General features: G+C 41.8%; 1 protein-coding gene across 1 annotated transcript in view; it reads right to left on the bottom strand.

Moving 5' to 3' along the window:
- Nucleotides 1-18,967, bottom strand: part of LOC143987585 (uncharacterized) — a 134,312-nt gene that overhangs the window by 21,589 nt on the left and 93,756 nt on the right. The window lies entirely within an intron of this gene.

The following is an 18,967-nucleotide window of genomic DNA, read 5'->3' as shown; positions in this document are numbered from 1 at the left end:
CAGACAAAACAAAATACAATTCAGAGGTATCCCTGAATTGGTATCCTCTATCAAGCTAAAAAAAAATATTTACAAAAGCTTTTTACTACTTTACTCCCTAATCTATCATCCCGCGACATGCTCATCGATCGTGCGCATAGAATCACAAAACCGGATTATCTCCCTGTGGAGACGCCTAGGGATATCCTGGCCAGAATTAATTTTTTTCACATAAAATAACAAATTCTGCACTTGCCTTCAGGCCTTTACCGGAACCTTACTCTAAAGTATACAATGCAGCTATGAAGAACATACGCCCTGTCACTTCAATCCTTCAGAAGAATACAATTATTTACCACTGTGGATACCCCACAAAATTACTGGTCAACTACCAGCAAAAAGTCATCCCAATTTTATCTCCTAAAGATGGCAACAAAAAATTTACCAATTGGGGCTTACTACCCAATCCAGTGACCTCTCACCCATCACACAATCAAACTGTCTCCTCATCTTCTCATCAACCTCAACCAAAACAGGCGGTCAAAGACTAACTATTACTGCAACGGTCCTTGTCCTCAACGTGGACATATCCTGCTTGGGCGAACTGTTGAATTCCACCTTACCCCCAGTTGAATAGTGTGCTAAGCATACTCAGTTGAACACGGCTTTATAACACCTCCCAATTTACACATTTCTTGCCTTCCTTTCCCATTTCTAGTGTGGGTATTGTTACCGAAACTTCATAATCTGTAATACATACTGAATTACAACAATTGTCCTTTCTACCGTTCAGACTTCATTGTTCTTCCATATAGTGTTTAATACAACAGTTTAACAATCTCCTTTTCAAACTGCTAAAAATATACAGTGCTATAGTCCCACTCAACTTCCACAAGCCAGCCACTGTATTCTAAAAATATTATACTCAATATTACATCTATTAGAGCCCTTTCACAATGTGCCGCCTAGGGTGTCAGCGGTAAAGCGGCTTTACTGTCATTTTAGCGGTGCTATTCGGCTGCTAGTGGGGCAGTTTCAACCCCCCATAAAATCACATAATAAGTGAAATGATGTTCACCTGTGTGCAATCTAAGTGTCACATGATCTGTCATTACATATACACACCTTTTTTGAAAGGTCCCAGAGGCTGCAACACCTAAGCAAGAGGCACCACTAACCAAACTCTGCCATGAAGACCATGGAACTCTCCAAGCAAGTAAGGGACAATGTTGTTGAGAAGTACAAGTCAGGGTTAGGTTATAAAAAAATATCCAAATCTTTGATGATCCCTAGGAGCACCATCAAATCTATCATGACCAAATTGAAAGAACATGGCACAACAGCAAACCTGCCAAGAGATGATCACACACCAAAACTCACGGACTGGGCAAGGAGAGCATTAATCAGACAGGCAGCAGAGAGACCTAAGTTAACCCTGGAGGAGCTGCAGAGTTCCACAGCAGAGACTAGAGTATCTGTACATAGGACGACAATAAGCCGTACACTCCATAGAGTTGGGCTTTATGGAAGAGTGGCCAGAAGAAAGCCATTACTTTCAGCAAAAAACAAAATAGCACATTTTGAGTTTTCAAAAGGGCATGCGGGAGACTCCCAAAATGTATGGAGGAAGGTGCTCTGGTCTGATGAGACTTAAATTGAACTTTTTGGCCATCAAAGAAAATGCTATGTCTGGCGCAAACCCAGCACATCACATCACCCAAAGAACACCAGCAGTCGGGATTGGGAAACTGGTCAGAGTTGAGGGAAAGATGGATGGTGTTTAATATAGGGATATTCCTGAACAAAACCTTTACCACTCTGTGTGTGATTTGAGGCTAGGATGGATGTTCACATTCCAGCAGGACAATGACCCCAAACACACTGCTAAAGCAACACTTAATTGGTTTAAGGAGAAACATGTAAATGTGTTGGAATGGCCTAGTCAATGCCCAGACCTCAATTCAATAGACAATCTGTGGTCAGACTTAAAGATTGCTGTTCACAAGTGCAAACCATCCAACTTGAAGGAGCTGGAGCAGTTTTGCAAAGAGGAATGGGCAAAAAACCCATTAGTAAGACGTGGCAAGCTCATAGAGACTTATCCAAAGCGACTTGGAGCTGTGATAGCTGCAAAAGGTGGCTATACAAAGTATTGACTTTAGGGGGGTGACTAGTTATGTACATTGACTTTTTCTGTTATTTTGTCCTATTTGTTGTTTGCTTAAAAAAAAAAAACATCTTCAAAGTTGTGGGCATGTTCTGTAAATTAAATGATGCAAAGCCTCAAACAATCCATGTTAATTTCAGATTGTAAGGCAACAAAACACGGAAAATACCAAGGGGGGGGGGGGGTGAATACTTTTGCAAGGCACTGTATAATGGTACCTTATGGCGGCGGCCAATGGACCGGCTTGTTGATAGATTTGCTGGAATCCTCATGAATCCCCTATGAAATCCACACAAACAGGGAAGGGGGAGGGAAAACCCAAATTTAGTGTGGAATGGGAGACGATGTAGAGCCTTGATTGAGTCCCTGATGGTATCCAGAGGTGAGCAGCAGCACAGCTAGCCAGCCATAGGTGGAAATGGGTCGGGAAACAGTCAAAGCAAGCCCCAATAGAAACCAGTGAGCACGGGACTTTCGGGCGTGATGTGAAACGTTGAGGGAGACCAGATTCAAAGTGAGAAATAAATATAATTAAATTAACAATATATGTATAAGTACAGCTAAATGGTTGTATAGTAACACCATGTGAACCAACAGAATGTTATTACCCATGACCAGACAAAATATAAGTGTTGTACAACAAAAATCAATGATGCAGGGTCTAGATGATACTATGGATCTCAAGACCCTCATTTAACTCATTGGGGGACAAAGAAGCCTGTTTATATCCAGAATGATTCCCGTTTGCACAATAAAGTGAATCTTTCATTGTCAGTTAAGGATCCACTTATAATATATTCAATGGCTACAACCTTTAGACATTGGATGTTCTTGGCATGGTGACTTTTTAAATGGTGGGGAATGCTGTGTTCAAGAAAGCCTTTCTGTATGAACTGTCGGTGCTCACCCACTCGTTTCCGTAGAATTTGCATTGTCCTGCCCACATAGAGCAGATGGCAAGGGCACTGAAAGATACCAGTTCTATTATCAAAGTAGGACCTAATGTCCTTGACTCTCTACCTTTGGAGATTTTTTAATCTGCTGGGGGCTACAATGTTAGTGCGAGTTCTTTTGAATGTGACCTGTGGAACTGGGGGTAAAATAGGTGCCAGTTTTGGATCCATATGTAGAATATGCCAGTGTTTTTTAACAATATTGTGGATGGATCTATATTTTCTGTTATACTCAGTTACAAACCTGATGGTGTTAGCGTCTGTTTTTTTAGGGGGTGGTACGCTCTCCAAAAATTTATCATGAGCCATTTGTATTAATTCTGCTGGATATCCTTTTTGCAGGAACTTATTTTTGAGAGACACGCTTTGTAACTCATATTCTTCAGTCTTTGAAACTGTCCACTCTGAATGATTTTTTGTCCAGGATGGATGGTGGCAACTATTATAATGTAAGTAAGAGTTGCACTGATAGGTTTACAATAATTTTTTGTGCAAATGGACTCGCCTTCATGATATACAACCAAGTCCAGAAACACTAAATCCGTGGACTCTATCACATGTGTAAAGCTGCGATCTAAAGTGTTGGCATTGCAGTAAGTGACAAATGACTCAAAAAGCTCAACACTTTCATTCTAGATTAACAAAACATCATCAATATACCATCCAAAGAACACTATGGGGTTTATTTACTAAAGGCAAATCCACTTTGCACTACTGCAAGTGCAGTAGTGCAAAGTGGAGTGTACTTGAAAGTGCAGTTGCTGTAGACCTGAGGGGGGCATGCAAGGAAAATAAAAAACAGCATTTTAGCTTGCACATGATTGGATGAAAAAATCAGCAGAGCTTCCCCTCATTTCAGATCTTCCCCTCAGATCTACAGTGATTGCACTTCCAAGTGCACTTGTAGTGCAAAGTGGATTTGCCTTTAGTAAATCAACCCCTATGTGTCTTGCAAAAGGATTATGTGTTATATATATATTTATCTTCCCAATAGCCCATGATGATGTTAGCATATGAAGGGACAAAATTAGCACCCATTGCTGTTCTGTGTTTCTGGAAATAAAATTTGTCCTGAAACACAAAATAATTATGTTCCAAGCAAAATTCTGTGGAATCAATCAAAAATTGAGCTTGCCTGGAGTTCATATTGGAATCCTTGGAAAGAAAGTGTTGAAGTGCTTCTAGACTTACTCTATGGGGAATTGAGGTATACAATGACACCACATCCAAGAATGCCCAAAGGTATTCAGTCTCCCATTTATATTTTTGAAGGGTCTCAATAACATGACCAGAATCCCTAATGTATGAAGGTAATTCTGAAACTATGGGCTGTAGAAAGAAATCAATATAGTGGGATAATCCGAAGTTAAAGCTGTTACTGGCTACAGTGCGTCTTCCGCGGGGACATGTGTTGGATTTAGGGATCTTCAGTAAATTATAAAAATAGGGTGTACAGCATGTATAAGGCAACAAAAACTGTTTCTCGCTTTTACATAATATCTCAGCCTTGGCTGCCTTTTCTACTAATAATTGTAATTCTAGTTGGTTGCCACTATATCTGATGCCGTAGGATTTGAACTGTCTGTTTGATCTTTAGCTTAAAATCTTTTTACAGTCAAATTTCTGATAAATCTATTTAGATCTTTAACCACTACAATACAGGGCACTTTCGCCCCCTTCCTTCCCAGCCCAATTTTCAGCTTTCATCGCTCTCGCACTTTCAATGACAATTGCGCGGTCATGCTACACTGTACCCAAATGAAATTTGTATCATTTTGTTCGCACAAATAGAGCTTTAGTTTGGTGGTATTTATTCATGACTCTGTTTTTTATTTTTTGCGATATAAGCGCAAAAAGAGCAGAAATTTGAAAAAAAAAAAAATATTTTCTTCTTTCTATTTTCAAAGAAATCCAATAAAATCTAATTTTGTCATAAATTTAAGCCTAAATGTATTCTGCTACATGTTTTTAGTAAAAAAAATTCTGTTAAGTTTATAATTATTGGTTTGTGTGATCACGGACATATGTACGCAAATGATCATGTACAGATGTGTACAGGTGATCACATAAATATGTGTGAAGATAATCATTGGGACATGTGATTTTAGTGGGACATATGTGGGGGACATGTGTTTTTATTATTTGGGGACATGTGTTTTTATTATTTGGGGACATGTGTGTTTTGGGGACATGTGTGGGGACATGTGTGTTTTATATTAGACTGGTGATCAGTGAGTAAAAAGCTGAAAAAACAGCTCATACTCACTGATCACCAGCCGGCTGCAGCGATCTGCTCTCCTCTCCTTAGCGACGACTTCCGTGTGAGGCGAGGAGAGCCGATTGCCTAGCAACCGGCTGTTTGTTTACATCACATGACGGCTGTGATTGGACACGGCTGTCATGTGATCAGGAGGGCCAATCACAGAGCCCTCCTGCCGATCCGAGATGTGCCGTGTCCGGGTGACACAAGCGCATTGGGATCGCAATGCTGCGTGGGCACGTGTGTGCGCAATCCCCCTCCTTCTGAAGGACGTTCCTGAACATCCAGTTAGAAGGAGGAGGCTCCCACCCGGCCGTTTATATACAATGGCCGGGTGGGAAGTAGTTAAATAAGCCAAGTTTGTTTGGTTTGGTTGGTGGAAAACCTAGCCCTTTTTCCAGTAGTGAGTTTCCGGCTGTAGTTAGTTGGGGGGTAGAAAGGTTAAAGATTTTTATAGTATTAGCCTCAATGGTTATTGGCTTTCTTTGTTTTTCTTTTTTGTTTGTCCTTGCAGACTCGTCTTCTTCATCTACCTCTTCTATTTTTCTTTTTTCTTTGACTGAGTTTGTTGGGGGCTGTAGTAAAAATAATATTAACCATGGTGTTAGAAGCTTGCATAGGTCCAGATATATCTGCATCCCCACTATGTACTGAACGCTCTTTTAGATGAAAATTGGTGTGTGAAGCAGTGGCGGTTGGTGCTCAAAATTTTTTGGGGATCGCAAACAAACTGAAAAATTCTGGAAAAAAAAACATCAATTGCAGCCACTGTGCCATCAAATGAGCCACTATGCTCATCAAGTGCTGCCACTGTGCCATCAAATGCTGCCACTGTGCCATCAAATGCAGCCACTCTGCCATCAAACACAGCTACTGTGCCAAGTAAATGTTGCCAGTGTGCCCATCAAATTCTGCCAGTGTGCCCATCAAATTCTGCCAGTGTGCCCATCAAAGACTGCCAGTGTGCCCCTCAAATGCTGCCAGTGTGCCAACTAAATGCTGCCACTGTGCCATCAAATGCCGCCAGTGTGACCCCCCTCTCCCACTCGCCATCTGCCCGGCACTTACCCTGTCTTGGTGTGGCAGCGGGTGATGGCGACCAGCGGGGTCCTTCAAGCCAGCGTCTCCTGCCATCCTCATCTCCTGACTCCTATCCTCTCCTCCTGATAGGCATCCAATAGCAGCACCTGTTGTTTCAATCAGGTGACAGGTAACAGACCTGAGCACCTGATTGGCAGAGAGGCGGTTCAGTGTTAGGAAAGCGAATATTAATTTGCTTTCCTAACACAGCTGAGTGAACTGTGAGCTCCAAGTATGGTGCTAGCAGGTCACAGTTTTTGACGCTTATTAGAGCCTATTGCTCTACTCAGGTGCTTCAAAACCTCCCTGCCACTGTAATTCAAGAGCCCAACACCAAAAAAGGGGCCGGATGTCTGAATGGGGGGTGGTCGCGGCGGCCATGAATAGATTCATGCAATGCATGAATCTATCCATAGTGCACAGAGGGGGTGGCAGGAGAGAGGGCCACCACTGGTGTGAAGACACCTCCTTTCGAGAAGATGTTGAGGTCCCTCGCCAGCGCACTGTACATATTGTAGGTGGATATAGAAGGTAACAGATGGCCTGACTCCTCACTATCTTTGATTTGAGTGGGAGTATGTGGTAGTATAAGATTATTAGAATCTGTGATGGTTATAGGCTGAGCTATATGCGAAATGCCAGCTAGATTTACTGGTGTATCAGGATTACTCTTATTGGCCATGATGGGTATAGTACTAGGGTGTGAATTGATATCAACATCGATTGGTTCAGCTGATGGTAAATGATTAGGGACCATCTCGCCAGACAAATCGACCGCTTGCTTGACAATTATACTGTGGGCCTGCTCTACAGTATTATGCTTGGGGATCTTTTTGTATTTTTAGTTGTTTGTATTTTTATTTTGCTGACCAATTAATTTAGACTGGCGCTTTTGATTGCGTATGGCCTTTTTGTTCCTATTGTTATTTGGGATACCCTTAAACTTTTTGGGAGATGTTGAACCACCTGGCAGATGAATTGAATTATCTAAAGGATTGGGCGATCTTGTAGTCCTCGATATCCCTATCAATTTTACCCATTTTTTTTATCTATCAATTGGTCTTCAAATTTCTGAGTGCTTTTATTATGGACAGTCATCCATTTGGAAAAAAGACAAGAAGAGAATACAGATAGTCCCTCTTCCAATGCTTTTTTCTTTTGTTTATATGATCTAATTTGTGTTTGGGTTGTATTATCAGGATCTTTATCCATTTTGTGGTACAAAATTTGGACATTATCTGCCACTTCTTTTGGAGATCAGGATCCAAAAAGCTACACTGCTTTTTTATCCTGAGTCTTCTAGGGGGGATAAATAATTCCAAATATTTTTTAAGGAACAAAGGTCCCACCACTGAGTACATCCGGATTCTCTGGCATTTTGTACCAGAAAGAAGGAGTAGCAGCATGAGAGGGAGAACAAACCTCCTGTCGATTCAGGAATGGCCTGGATAATAATCTGATTAAGCCTAACAATTCTATTCTGATCCATGTTGAAGGGGGAGGGGGAAGGGAAGATGGAGACAGGAAGAAAATAAAAATAGGAATGATAGGGAAAATAAAAATAATAAGAAATAAAACAACCCCAAAAAAATAATAAAAGTGGAAATACAAAAGGCTATGCAAAAAAATAAAAAAAATTATAATAATTCAATAAAATTATAATAAATGTAAATGAAATTGAATTATTATAATGATGTAAAACAATAAACAATAAAGCATAACAAATGATATTGAGAAATAATAATACAAAAAAAATAATGAAAAACAATAATGTGAGTCCCAAGAAAATATGTATAAAAAGTCCTTGATCTAATTAAAAACTCTGCATAATAGAGTAAAACCGAATCACAACAGTTCCCTATAGACCACATGGACAACGCCTAGAAAAGACATGAAAACAGGAAAAAAAGTCTGGCGCCAGAAAATGGGAACATTTATAACAATGGGACTAATTCTTTATTTCCTACTTGTGCCCAATAAGAAGCTATATGAATGAACACACCAGGAGAGATGTGCATACAGTCAATGGCAACCATAAGGAAAAGCCCTATTCGAGCCAGTCTTGTGCGGACAGATAAACAGGCAAAAATAAATAAAAAGAACAATTTATCAATATATTTTTGCCATAAGATAATTTTTTAAATTAAAAAAATAAACAATTAAAATTCTCCTTTGCATAGATGGTAGGCAATCAGCTTGCTCACCACTATAATGGTACCTGATGGTGGCGGCCAATTGACCAGCTTTCTGATAGATTTGCTGTAGTGATGGAATCCTCATGCATCCCCTATGAAATCCACACAAACGTGGAAGGGGGGGTAAAACCCAATTTTAGTGTGGACCAGGAGACAATGTAGAGCCTCACCCGAGTTCCTGATGGTATCCAGAGGTGAGCAGCAGCACAGCTAGCCAGCCATAGGTGGAAACGGGGCCGGGAGAGAGTCAAAGCATGCCCCAATAGGAACCAGTGAGCATGGAAACCTGGACATGAGGTCAAACATTCAGGGAGACCAGATTTAAAGCAAGGCTTGGACCTCAAGATGTTGGAAAGCAAGCCGAGGGAAGCAAGGAAAAAGCATGGCTGTTATCTTGACAACGTGTATCAGGGTGTGGCCCTTTCTCAGGTCATGTGACATGATCAGCCAATGGGGATTAAATAGGAATTGACTGCGGGAAGATTAACATTTTTAAAGAAACCGTGACAGGTTACATCCACTTTAGCAAAACCTCTACTATTAAACAACACAATAAAACAAATTCATAATACAATCACTAGAAAATCACTGACTAAGACCTACATCAATACTTTCAAAGTGAAGCTTGGAGCTCGAGAGGGTGGAGATCAAGCAGAGGGAAGCAAGGAGAAAGCGTGGCTGTTGTCTTGACAGCTCACTACTGGATACCATCAGTGACTCGGTCAAGGTTCTACATTGTTGTTTCCCGGTCCAAACTAAACTTGGGTTTTTCCTCCCCTTGCCTGTTTATCTGTCTGCACCAGACTGGTTCGAATAACGCTTTTACTTATGGTTGCCATTGACTGTGTGAAATAGACTCAATGCTACAGCAACTCAAACATTTAGAACAAACAAACAAACAAAAATTCACCTAATCAGGCAACCTATAATGCAATAAGAGACCAACGCTACAAACAAACTCCTCCATCATAATTTCGACTTGGATGCAGAGAAGGCATTCGGTAGAATAAAATGGACTTACCTGGTCTTGTGTAAGTTCAACATATCAGGTATATTTTTGAATGCCATCCTCAGCCTATACAAGTCTCCAAGTGCAAGAGTATAGACACCAGGGGTGATATCTAACACTTTTAACATTGCAAACGGCACGAGACAAGGTTTCCCATTGTCACCTTTATTCTTTGCCATGGTGATGGAGCCCCTTAGCCCAAACGATTCGCTCCACATCCCAAGTCAAGGGTGTCACATTGGTACCATAGAACACAAAATAGGGCTCTATTACAATGGCTCTCATTTATGCTGGAGGAACTGTGGCCTTCCGGGAACCTTCTTCCACATATGGTGAGAATGCCCAACTCTCAAAAACATTTGGGACCAAATATTAATTCTCCTCCAATCAATCACCCCCATGACAACTAAATTATCTCCACTAGACTTAATTCTCGGCCTGGCAATCCCCACATGACAAAAATGTTTTCAAACCATAGCTACTCATGTCCTTATTGCTGCACGCCTGACATTGGCCAGAAAATGGAAAACCACCCAACCCCCAAGCTTCCAAGAAGTAATTTCAATTCTGAATAACAACCTCAAAATGGAATACAGTTTCTCCAAAGCTAAACTCACCACTAAAAATTTCTACACAGTCTGGGTCCTATGGCTCAAAGACCCCAGAAGTATACAGCTGGAATGATCCCCTAGCCTCTAATGATCTATAGCACACTCTGCTTTACTCTTCAGTACTTTGCTGGTAACACACACATCTCAGCACTGTGCACTCAGTCATTTTATATAATGGATCAATCCAACCTGTGCGATTACCTGCCAGTTCCAGTTCTTATCTGCAGCATGTTTAGACTTAAATATAAATTTGAAACTTTACCCCATAGTTTATCACCCATGCAAGTTAATGTATACACATACAATGGCTTATATTAATGTGCTCTTGTGTAATATGTACACGACTATTATTTGTATAAATGAATGTGTGTATAAATACTATATATATATGAGAATGTACCATCACATCCCCTTTATTGCTTCCTGGATGTATTCTCTTTTTTTCCTGCAAAATGAATAAAAATGAGAATTTTTTTTTAAAAAAAAGCTTCTTTACAGGTCAATGGCAATAACTCATGATACTCATGCTAATTTGTGTATCTTCAGCATAAAGCAAACATTCACTGAACACATACATGGTGAAACATATCCCACATGCATATCTGTCTATCTACTGCAACCTAATGGATCAATAGAAATACAAAATGTGTTTATTGTGGTAAAACATATAATTAAATTAATTATTATAATGCACTTCATAGCAATATTGTCATACATAAATACTAATAATAAATTGCAGGCCCTTGGGCTGCTATTCCTACTGGTTTCACCGGACATACTTTGCTCACACTGGAGGCAGACATAAAAAAACATTAAGGCCTCATGCATACTGGACATTTTTACAGTAGCTGTTTTTGGCTTGAGACATTTTTTTCTACAGTCAATAAACTCCCCATCATGTTATCCTATGTGTCCATGCACACATAGGCTGTTATTAGCAGTTTTTGACTAGTGGGCTTTGAAAGGAATTTTATCAACTGTTTTCAACTGCTCTAATGTCCAAAAATGCTGATAAATGCTGATAAACGCTCAAAAATGCATCTCACCATTGTTTTTCGATCCATTGAAAATAAATAAATGGAATAAAAGAAAACGCAAAAAAATGCAAACGCGGAAAAAAGCTCAAAAGCACACATTAGCGATGTAACCCGTGTTTTTGAGTGTCTACATTTTTAAGCTCTAAATATGTGTATTATGTGATTGGTCCCTGTACGTAAGAAAAAACAGGAAATTTCTGTCTATAATTACCAAAAAGTCCTGTGCACACCCAGGGGGATTGTGGCAAAGAGAAAGAGGAAGAACAAGACATGGTCCGCTCTGTGTCACAGACAGTTCTAATTACAGCTGTGGAGGCCCATCCCCAGATTTGGGACCTGGCGCACCCACAGCATATAAAAAAATAAAGTGTGGCTGGAGATCAGCTCGTCACTCACCCCAGGGTGGGAAGCTATGTCACATGGTGAACAAAAAGAAACAAGTAAGTCTATGTTCATGGAATGCATGATCTGTTTTTTCTTTAATGTAAATGTAGAATGCAGAACTCTATTAACCACTTCCTTTCCACTTTTCTCTTCTTGTCCACTATTCTTTAGGCAAAGTCCTTCAGTGGCGGTAGAAATTCCTCTGCAATCGTGTGAGGAGGGACCTCACAGAAGAGATAAAGGCAGCAAGGTCCAGAGCGCCAGGGCCCAAAAAGTGGCTGTATGTTTATCACCAGGATCTGGCCTTCGTAAGGCAAGCGATGATTAACAGCATCAGAGAGTAAGTCTTTTATTGTCTTCTTTCTTACATCATATAATTCAGCAGGATTGTTTCATCAACATTCTGGACAACAAAATCCATAATGAAAAAATCCTAAGAAAATGCAAAATCACAAAAACGCCACAAAAACTCCACAAAAACTTCAACAAACTCGCACTGACTATTTCTCTCCTCTCTCTCTCTAACCAAAATGGCACCGTCACATGATATAACATTTTTTTATTTATTTTCCTTGGAATTGTGGGTACTTTTGGAGTGGAAAATTGCAGAAGGATGTATTTAAAAAAAAAAGTGCCTTAGTGCTAACGCGCAAAAATGCCGCTAATCGAGCAAAAACACCACTAAACGCGCATTGATGCCAATGCAAAATGCTGATAAAATCACGGTATTTAAACCACTTTTTTCCTTGGTGGTGGTGTGTATGAGGGCTAAAGAAAAGTTAGCTAAATGTGTTCAGGAATGGAAAACAATGGCAAAAGTAAGGGTAGGGTTTTGGTTTTGTCTAATTGAACATTCTCTTTCTAAGAAAAATGTGATACTGAAGGTGTCTGCTCAAACCATGAACAAAGCTATAACAAAGTTTGGGTTTAATCCATTAAAGATAATCACCCACCTCTATACTGTACACCAGCAATAATTCTAGCATCAGACCTAAAGTCCCTACAAGTCATCAGTTTAGTGTTACACAGGAGTTCTGGTGCTAGAATTATTGAATACCTTTTGAAGTTTTTTTTTTTTTTTTGGTGGGGGGTGGCCTTGACCCCACGACGTCCACCCCGTATACATGAGCAGGGCAAAAGGGGTGGAGTCAGGGGTGGAGCTAAATGGGCGGCAAAACAAGGTTTCGCCTAGGGCAGTGATGGTGAACCTTGGCACCCCAGATGTTTTGGAACTACATTTCCCATGATGCTCATGCACTCTGCAGTGTAGATGAGTATCCTGGGAATTGTAGTTCCAAAACATCTGGAGTGCCAAGGTTCGCCATCACTGGCCTAGGGTGTCAAGAATCCTTGCAGCAGCCCTGAGTACACCCCTCACATATTTGTAAATATTCTATTATATCTTTTCATATGACAGCACTGAAGAAATTACATGTTTCTACAATGTAAAGTAGTGAGAGTACAGCTTATATAACCGTGTCAATTTGCTGTTCCCTCAAAAAAACTCAACACACAGCAATTAATGTCTAAACCGCTGGCAACAAAAATTGAAACTGTCCAAATTAGGCCCAATTAGCCATTTTCCCTCCCCGATGCCATGTGACTCATTAGTGTTACAAGGTCTCAGGTGTGAATGTGGAGCAGATGTGTTAAATTTCTTGTTATCATTCTCACTCTCTCATACTGGTCACTGGAAGTTCAACATGGCAAAGAACTCTCTGAGGATCTGAAAAAAAAGAATTGTTGCTCTACATAAAGTTTATAAGAAGATCACCAAGACCCTGAAACTGAGGTGCAGCATGGTAGCCAACACCATACAGTGGTTTAACAGGACAGGTTCCACTCAGCACAGGCCTCGCCATTGTCAATGAAAGAAGTTGAGTGCAAGTGCTCAGTGTCATATCCAGAGGTTGTCTTTGGGAAATAGACATATGAATGCTGCCAGCATTACTGCAGAGTTTGAAGGGGTCAGCCTGTCAGTGCTCAGACCATACGTCGCACACTGCATCAAATTGGTCGGCATGGCTGTCGACCCAGAAGGAAGGCTCTTCTAAAGATGATGCACAAGAAAGGCCGCAAAAACCGTTTGCTGAAGACAAGCAGACTAAGGACATGGATTACTGGAAACCATGTCCTGTGGTCTGATGAGACCAAGATAAACTAATTTGGTTCATATGGTGTAAAGCGTGCATGGCGGCAATCAGGTGAAGAGTACAAAGACAAGTGTATCTTGCTTACAGTCAGTCATAGTGGTGGTAGTGTCATGGTCTGGGGCTGCATGCGTGCTGCCAGCACTGGAGAGCTACAGTTCATTGAGGGAACCACAAATGTCAATATGTACTGTGACATAATGAAGCAGAGCATGATCCCCTCACTTTGGAGACTAGGCCACAGGGCAGTATTCCAACATGATAACGACCCCAAACACACCTCTAAGATGACCACTGCCTTGTTAAATAAGCTGAGATTAAAGGTGATGGCTGGCCAAGCATGTCTCCAGACCCTATTGAGCATCTGTGGGGCATCCTTAAACAGAAGGTGGTCATCATGGAGGTGTGGAAGAGCACTCCAGTGGTAATCTGTGAAGCTCTGGTGAGCTCCATGCCCAAGAGGGTGAAGGTAGTGCTGGAAAATAATGGTGGCCACACAAAATATTGACACTTTGGGCCAAATGAAGACATTTTCACTTAGGGGTGTACTCACTTTTGTTGCCAGTGTTTTAGACATTAATAGCTGTGTGTTGAGTTATTTTGAGGGGACAGCAAATTTACACTGTTATACAAGCTGTGCACTCACTACTTTACATTGTAACAAAGTGTAATTTCTTCAAAATTGTCAGATGAAAAGATATAATAAAAAATTTACAAAAATATGAATATGATGCACTCACTTTTGTGCAATACCGTATGTATAGCTCTGGGGTATTTGGCTCTTATGCCTCATCTGCCCCACCCTGGCATTCACATCAGCAGTGGCCTCCAGCAACAGGATTGTTAGATTGTACAGTGAAAACATTCACCTTTGTATGTGTCACTCCCCTACTGAATTTGGCCGAAAAACGTCACTCTCTCACTGTCTAAAAGGCTGCAAAATGCAAAATGTAAATAGCTAGCGAGAAAAAGGGAAGATTTGCTCATCCATTCCATGAGGGAACAACGCATGCAACCCGGTAAATATGTCACCTCCCTGCTGTGTCCTCCATAGTGATCCTACATTTGGTGAGTTTTCACCAGCAACAAGATTTCAATTGGGATATTAGCTTTAGAGAAACCTAAAAACATTACCGAAAAATAACAGCACTGACATAGGCAGGCCACAGCTTAGTTGGTGTGCACTGAAGCTCTGGGAGGGTATATTTCATAGAAAACCCACACCTAGTTTATTTAAAGTGTTACTAAACCCAGGACCATGCATTCACTATAAGCGTTTTCCACAGTAGACAGAACACGGAAATGCAATTATTTTAGTAAATATAAACTGCTAAATACCTTTTCTCACCAGCAGTATATAGAAGTCTTGTGACTTCTGTCAGTGTCTAGTTAAAGCTTGAAGGAGGATTTTTTTTTCTCCTCTGATTGTCTGTATTATGAGGCTGTATGACCCCTGATTCCTTGTCTGGACAGTGCTGATTGGCCCTGTGCCGAAAAACTATCTAGCAATACACACCAAACTGAGCATGTGCAGAGTGCCTCCAATGCTCTGTTTTACTAGAAAATTAATTGGGGACAGTAGAGGAGGGGAGGATCACAGAATACAGTATCAAACAGCCTTTGTACACAATGCACAGAATTATCCCCTTAGGTTGCACAGTGAGTATAACAAGCATGCTTTACTGCATATACAGACTGATTTTACTGTTGTGGGTTTAGTAATCCTTTAAAGCATCAAACTATGTCAGTTTGAAATGATGACAGCCTGCACCTACTGGATAAACTTTGTGTTGAATCTATTATTAGTAACTAAAGCATGTGATATCCATGGAAGTAATTGATATGTTTTGGTCCTGTCAGTTTATCTTATCTAAATTATCTTTTAGACTCTGGGCTGTGTACTGTATAGCCATATATAAATGTCTTTAAAGGTAAAAGAATTTAGTTTTTCTCCTGCCCTCTAACTGCTACCGCCTCACACCTAGTTTGTAAATAAAGTGTTGGCGTAGGTCAATGTGTCACCGGGGCGACCTTGAAAAGTATTTTCAGTCTTGAGGCACCCCTGTCCAAGACTTGGTTCACGGTACTGTGTGTCACGGAACGCGCACAGAATCACGCTCGTTCCTGACATGCAGACAAATGCTCTGCTCTTTAGGAGTTCCAATAATTCTTAATGGTACCCCACACATTGGCAAACGCAGGATGTTTTTTTCTGTGGCACAATTGAAAAAAAGAGTTGGGTCTTCTTTCCTTGCATTTATACAGGTAGGTGAGCCCATTGAAATGAATGAGCTTCCCTACATGCAACACACAGCCACACAGATGTGAACCAAGGGCTTGTTCACATGTGAGGTTGAAGGGGCTGTAAAACTATGTGGTTGAGCAGAGACAGCAGCTGGGGGTGTACACATGCCATGGCTGCAGCTAGAAGTATACCTCTAGGTGAATGGGGCTGTACTGCCAGCACCCCACAACTGTGTGCATTGCACATAGTTGCGGTGTTGTGATGTTGCATTTACAGGGTTAAAACCAGGGCTTGAGTCCTGCGGGAACGCATGGGAACGGCGTTCCTGTACTATTTCCACAGCAGGAACGCCGTTCCCATTAGCCGCCTGAGCCTATCCTGCCTACGCTGTGGCCGCCCGATTGACTGGTTGCTAGGCTAGGGCCGCTCCGCGTCTAGCAATCGGTCACATGACGTCTGCCGTACACGTGGGCACGCACTGGCAGGAGTCAGTGGGCAGCGCACCTACGGCCCGGGCTACGGCTGAGCAGCGCCTCCAGAGCAACCAGCCACAGACACACCGCTTGGATCCCGACTGTCCCCTCCCTCCCCTCTGCCCAGTGCCAGACAGTCCTGGCCTCCTGGGGTCACTGCCGATCCCCAGCCGCTGCACTGCTGCCAGTTTACTTCTCTCCTGAGAAGAGAATACCAGGTTAGTGTGTTAACTAAGTTGCAGTCTGCAATACATACTCTGCCAATACTCTGCAATACATACCCTGCTAATACTCTGCAATACCCTGCCAATACTCTGCAATACATACCCTGCCAATACTCTGCAATACCCTGCCAATACTCTGCAGTACATACCCTGCCAACACTCTGCAATACTTACCCTGCCAATACTCTGCAATACATACCCTGCCAATACTCTGCAATACATACCCTGCCAATACTCTGCAATACCCTGCAATACATACCCTGCCAATACTCTGCAATACCCTGCCAATACTCTGCAATACATACCCTGCCAATACTCTGCAACACATACCCTGCCAATACTCTGCAATGCCCTGCCAATACTCTACAATACATACTCTGCCAACACTCTGCAATAACCTGCCAATACTCTGCAATACTTACCCTGCCAATACTCTGCAATACCCTGCCAATACTCTGCAATACTTACCCTGCCAATACTCTGCAGTACATACCCTGCCAATACTCTGCAATACCCTGCCAATACTCTGCAATACATACCCTGCCAATACTCTGCAATACCCCGCCAATACTCTGCAGTACAAACCCTGCCAACACTCTGCAATACTTACCCTGCCAATACTCTGCAATACATACCCTGCCAATATTCTGCAATACATACCCTGCCAATACTCTGCAATACCCTGCCAATACTCTGCAATACATACCCTGCCAATACTCTGCAATACCCTGCCAATACTCTGCAACACATACCCTGCCAATACTCTGCAATGCCCTGCCAATACTCTGCAATACATACCCTGCCAATACTCTGCAATACCCTGCCAATACTCTACAATACATACTCTGCCAACACTCTGCAATACCCTGCCAATACTCTGCAATACATACCCTGCCAATACTCTGCAATACCCTGCCAATACTCTGCAATACTTACCCTGCCAATACTCTGCAGTACATACCTTGCCAATACTCTGCAATACCCTGCCAATACTCTGCAATACATACCCTGCCAATACTCTGCAATACCCTGCCAATACTCTGCAATACATACCCTGCCAATACTCTGCAATACCCTGCCAATACTCTGCAGTACATACCCTGCCAACACTCTGCAATACTTACCCTGCCAATACTCTGCAATACATACCCTGCAATACTCTGCAATACCCTGCCAATACTCTGCAATAGATACCCTGCCAATACTCTGCAATACCCTGACAATACTCTGCAATACATACCCTGCCAATACTCTGCAACACTTACCCTGCCAATACTCTGCAATGCCCTGCCAATACTCTGCAATACATACCCTGCCAATACTCTGCAATACCCTGCCAATACTCTACAATACATACTCTGCCAACACTCTGCAATACCCTGCCAATACTCTGCAATACTTACCCTGCCAATACTCTGCAATACCCTGCCAATACTTTGCAATACATACCCTGCCAATACTCTGCAATACCCTGCCAATACTCTGCAATACATACCCTGCCAATACTCTGCAATACCCTGCCAATACTCTGCAATACCTGCCAATACTCGGCAATACATACCCTGCCAATACTCTGCAATACTTACCCCATCAATACTCTGCAATACTTACCCTGCCAATACTCTGCAATACATACCCTGCCAATACTCTGCAATACCCTGCTAATACTCTGCAATACATACCCTGCCAATACTCTGCAACACTTACCCTGACAATACTCTGCAATACATACCCTGCCAATACTCTGCAATACTTACCCCATCAATACTCTGCAATACTTACCCTGCAAATACTCTGCAATACATACCCTGCCAATACTCTGCAATACCCTGCAAATACTCTGCAATACATACCCTGCCAATGCTCTGCAACACTTACCCTGCCAATACTCTGCAATACATACCCTGCCAATACTCTGCAATACCCTGCCAATACTCTGCAGTACTCACCATGCCAATACTCTGCAATACATACCCTGCCAATACTCTGCAATACATACCCTGCCAATACTCAGCAATACTTACCCTGCCAATACTCTGCAACACTTACCTTGCCAATACTCTGCAATACATACCCTGCCAATACTCTGCAATACATACCCTGCCAATACTCAGCAATACTTACCCTGCCAATACTCTTCAATACATACCCTGCCAATACTCTGCAATACTCTGCAATACTTACTCTGCCAATACTCTGC

This window comes from Lithobates pipiens, unplaced genomic scaffold, assembly GCF_037356315.1.
Source record: "Lithobates pipiens isolate NorthernLeopardFrog02 unplaced genomic scaffold, aLitPip1_a1.2 Scaffold_1, whole genome shotgun sequence".
Classification (NCBI taxonomy): Eukaryota; Metazoa; Chordata; class Amphibia; order Anura; family Ranidae; genus Lithobates; species Lithobates pipiens.
This window is presented reverse-complemented; position numbering and strand designations above follow the sequence as displayed.